The following is a 5429-nucleotide window of genomic DNA, read 5'->3' on the forward strand; positions in this document are numbered from 1 at the left end:
CTGGCCCAGAAACAGTGAGCTCACAGCAGCCACTCTAGTGTGAGAAGGTGATAAAAGTGCAACAAACAGCAAAGAGGTGGGCAACGGCCTGTATTTTACAGACTGTTGTGGTACTGCTGCATGGTCTAAGAACATTCCAGTGGAAAATTTATTTTGCAGCATTGAGGAAGTAGTGTTACCTTTGTACTACTGCTAAAATAAACTCCCCATGTTTTCTTGAGTACAGAAGCTTTTATTTTTGAACTCACAGACTGACAGTTGGCTGCTCAGTGGTAAAGAATCACAGGCTGGTTGAAGCTGGACGAGACCTCTGTAGGCCATCTGGTCTAACCCCCTGCTCAGTCAGGGCCACCCAGAGTTGGGTGCCCAGGACCATGTCCGGATGACTTCTGTATTGACTCCAGCAACCTGTGCCAATGCTCAGTCACCCTCACAGTGAATAAGTGTTTCCTGCTCTTTTTTTTGAGCTTCTGGTTTAACTTAATGAGATTTCTGTCAGCCTATTGCTCTGGCATTCTGTGTAGATGTATAGATTTTTTCAGAAAAGGTGATAAAATTACAAAAATAATTCTAAAATGTTACAGCATTTTCCATAAAAATTATACCAGATTTTATATTACTGTGCCAGAAGATAATCCTGAGAATTTCCTTCTGCTTCCTTGCAGACTTGAATCATCATTTATCAAGCTCATCTTTCTCAGCCCATTATCATTATGTAATATAAGGAAATTGCATTTAAGAGTTCTAGAAGTCCACACTAATGGAATGAGGACTTCGTGTGTTATTTCTGGTAGCATAATGAGCATTTATCTCTGTGTGTGATACAGCACTCTGAACTGGATCTCTGAAACAATAATTTGTTGCATGACAAACTGGAACAGCCCCTTCAATCTGATGTTTGAAGGACTTCATTTTTAGGATTTTGCCCTGGTCAATCCAGACCTTTAATTCTTGAGCTAAAACCATGCTGATGGAGGGAGCCTGATGTGGAAGAGAATGCATATGGCCTGAAAATACACGTAATACTATATTAAACAAGAATGGTTAAAATTCAATCTGTGTCTTTCAAATAAAAAGTTTTCTCTAAATATAGCAGTTAGAGGAGATACTGTTGAAAAACAGACGTTTAAATAATGAGTGAGATAATGCATGCTGAAGATGGTACTGCTTAATTTTCTTTGCAGATTTTTATACCATTTTTTGGCTGTGGGAAGCAAAAGGAGCAATAGTTTGTGACAGATTTGTATTATTAAGTCTTCAGCAACAACCTTCCCTGACTGCAGGAAATACTGTGAACCTCTAAAAAACTTCTGTAAAACTGTTTGATTCATGTCAAATTTCTATTATTAATTGTTTACTATTTAAACATTTCTTCATACGAGATGGAATGCAGTAAGTCTGGAATCTCAAACTAATAGTGATTCATTTTCAGGAAACTGACAGAATGTCTTTAACTCTCTGTAGCTGTTTTCTCAGGCTTTCATACAGATTGCTTTAAAATATTCATGATTTTGCTTTTTATTATTTCAGGTAAAGAACATTACAGATCTGCATGGTGTAAGATATTCATAGCAGAGGAAAAAGTTGGGGAAGATTGTAACAAACTTCAACATAGAGTGGTTCAGAACTGCTTTTTATTCTGCTCTTGATTGTCACTATGTCAAGTTTGCCTTCCAGGACTGGAAATAAAGCAGTAAAAGGATGTTGACTTCCAGACTTATTCCCTCAGATAGTGATGCTGGAAAAGCATAGGTGGAATGTAGAAAGGCTGTTTAAATGCAAACTCAGATGCTAGAGGACACAGTGTAGCTTGCAGAGGGAGGGCCTGTGTGTGTTTTACTCCTTTGTTTTCTCCTCCTTTGATCTTTAGTTGCAAATATAGCTGAGGATAGCCAAACTCCACAACTGGATGTCAGCCATCAGGTGCTCTGGTGCACCTCTTGACAGAGATGGCTTAGTACCTCATATTGCATTTTACAAATAAAGGTGTGATTTATTTTTTCTTCTTTGCCTTGAAACCATTGTTACCTTTTGGTGAAGAGCTGTCAACCTGCTATTTGCAAATCTGCTGGTTGCACAGTATAATACTTAAATATAACTATATATATTTACTTTTATATAAATATATATATATATTTAAATATGACTATATGTACACATACCAGCAAAAACTTCTGCTGGTATAAATGTATCTGAACATATACTACTGTGACAGTATAAAAATATAGCTATAATAAAAGTAAATGTTACTGTCTGTAATCTTGCAAGCACTGTAATGACTTTGAAATAGAGAACACTAATGATGAAGACTGTTTAATTTCTGGCAGAAAATCTAGGATTTCTAGCCTATTTGGGGACATTTTACATGCTGGATCCTTTAAACTTTTGATGGAGGACATGCATGCATCTAAACTCCTGAGAAGTAATTATACTTTAAGATTATTTTTAAACATTTAGTTCTATTCCCCAAATCCAGAAATGTCATTTTAAACATGGTACCATGGTGAGGGATAGCCTGCTCTGGAGAGCAGAGGCACTGTGTGTGTCAGTGCTATTTGCCCACAAGACCATTTCTATGGAGGTCTGTGGCTTTGTGGTATCACTGATGCAGGTAGTGTAAGGTTTTACCATTTTAAGGTACCACTGTCCTTTTATTTAACATGTATACATCTCTTACCAAAATGAGTAATTTAGGGGGTTGTCAGTCTAAAACACATAAGTCAACTTACTTAGTTTTGAAAGGATTTTGTGTTATACCCCTTTTTTGCATAGATCAGGTGCCTACACTGCACAATTTTTAATCCCCCTTTCTCCCATGGCTGAGGCCGTATTGCTATCTTACCTATCATACTTTACTTTCTTCTTACTCCTTCTTTCCTTTCCTGCATCTGTCATCTCCAAGTAGTACATACTTTAAGAAATCCAGAAAAAAATAACTAATTAGTATCATTTCTTAAATTCATCCTGACATTGCATCCAAATATGATTTCTCTTTCAAAGAACATTCTTTGGTTTCTAAAAATGCAGACCGCCTTCCAAGAGATTGTCCTACTAATTTGCTTCTGATAAATGAGGTTGTACAGACAACCTTCAAAAATAAATTAATAATTTATCACCATCCTAATATAAATTAGAAAGAAAAGAGATTTTGTTGTAGTAACAAGAGTGTATGTCCCCAAACTCTGTAGTTAATGAAACAGACTCATCACCAACTGCTCTCCCACAAACATAGAAATCTTAGTTTAATTTTATTGGATCAATTTTGTGTAGTGATTGATGTCCAGGTAAATAGAATTGGATAGTAAATCCAATACTGAGCTGTAGAAATGGGGCATTGTAGGACCTGCAGTCCCTTAGGACTTTAATTGGGTGTTTGTGGTAAATCTTGCATGGGCAACCTCTTTCCATACAGTTCATCAACTACACTGTCTATCTGACTGGGAAACAGAAATTAAAATCAGGTTTAGTATGTACAGTTATTGCTTAGAGATATTTTGTGTAGTGAAGCACATGCTGTAAAGAGTGTGATAACATCTTCCTGTGTGCATGAAGACATGAGTGAGCAGTGCATCCCTGTGCAGTTGAAACATTGATTGAATTAAGAACTGTGTCCCATTTGTCCTCCTGTTTTGTAATTTTTCTGTAGGCGAATGTTAGAGGACAGTTTTCAGTCATCTCTGGAAATGCACTTAAAGTACAGGACTTTAAAAAATGTTGATGGGCTTGAAAACATGCGGGCTATTGCATACTCTTGGATAAAACAGTTCACTTTGGTAAAACAGGTGGTGGTAAATATGTGTTAGTGCCACTTGAAGCAAAGAATTTTACTCAATTAAGAATAAGATCTTGTCCTCAGTAATATTCCCGAGTTACTCTCCCTCTAACCACACTCATTTCTCTGACCCATATAAGCACTGTAGCTGTACACATTTTTCGATTTTCGGCCTTTCTTGTAAATCTCTTTTCAGAATTTCAAGGGTAGGAGCTGAATTGAAGAGTTGAATAAGTTCATATCACAGTTAAACACCAAATCAGTTTAAGATTCCTTTGACAATTATATTTAGGCCACCAAGTTAAATTTGAGGGATGTATATCTGATGCAAGTATTGGCAGCTATGTCCTAAAACTATTATGACATATTGACAGAGTGTCTTCAAATGCCTTACAAGTAATTTCACTGAAGCCAACAGAGGTAAAATGGTTCTTATTAAATGAGAATCTGTAATTGTTAATAACAATTGTTCTTATTTGACTATTGACAAAATTTCATGTTCTTGTTAATTGGAAGGTGGTCAAACTTGAATGTTGTGATTGTTAGAAAACTTCAGAAAACTGTAGAAAATAACAAAACCTGTCACTGTTACATTAATGGACTATTACCTAAATGGATACCCCTGAGTCTGGTGTATGCATTACCCCATCCAGCTGTAAAGGCCAGCAAGAACATGTCTTGTAATATTTCTCTAGCTCCAGGCAGCCACAATTCTTGCCTTATTAGGAAAGAATTTTCAAAACTAATTTTTCTGAAATTATGTAGTCTTGCTTTTGCTTCTTTTATTTTTCCAGTGTTTGGTGTGTTGGGTTTTTTTCTTTACAGCTGTAGTCCATATAACATCGTAAAACCAGATGTGTTACCAAAGCCAGATAATTTTGCCCTTTTTTTTTTTTCCCCACTGTCTCAGAATCAAATGGAGAGTGTTGAGTCAAGGTGATAAACAGTGAAATAATTCTCATCTGCTGTCCAGCAAATGGAATCTTCTCAGGACTTTTTAGGAAGGTATTTTTTCAGTGTTTTTAGTGGTTTTAATATGCAGATGGCTTAAGCTCAGTTCTATGGAATTAAAATAACTATACCGCCCATCCCTGAAACTGCCCACTCTGGGTTACAATTTGTAGATTTTATTTTGGGACACTGGCCCAAGCACTGACCCCTCTGAGTTACAAATTGTAGGTTTTATTGGGGGATTTTCATATAAAGATTTTATTGTGCTTTTCATTATTTGGTTTCTTTCCCTGCAATTGAAACCTTGAAGAAGATAAGTTATTCTCCCATTAATAGTAAGATAGAACCAAGTTTTTGTAATGTATATCTGAAGATGTGAAAGCACTATGAACGTTGTTTTCTTCTTTTTGTTTTCATTGCAGTGCTTTGTATATGAAGCCATCATGTAGCAGTGCTCTCATATGAAACCTAGAGAGCTTTAAATGTGATTGTGTCAAGTCACTGGAGCTGTTCCAAACATGGCTTAAGTTTCCACAAAAATAGTGTAACATTTTAAGTAGAAGATTTTTAATCATTCCTCGTCCTTGATATTGTCTGTCGAGTTACCATCAAATACTCACTTCCATTTTGTGTCAACCTACCAAAACCCAGAGTAACATGTAATTTTAAATATCTTATTAGTGCTAATTTGGGATTCCTTATAGTT

Source organism: Corvus cornix, chromosome Z (genome assembly GCF_000738735.6).
Source record: "Corvus cornix cornix isolate S_Up_H32 chromosome Z, ASM73873v5, whole genome shotgun sequence".
Lineage (NCBI taxonomy): Eukaryota > Metazoa > Chordata > Aves > Passeriformes > Corvidae > Corvus > Corvus cornix.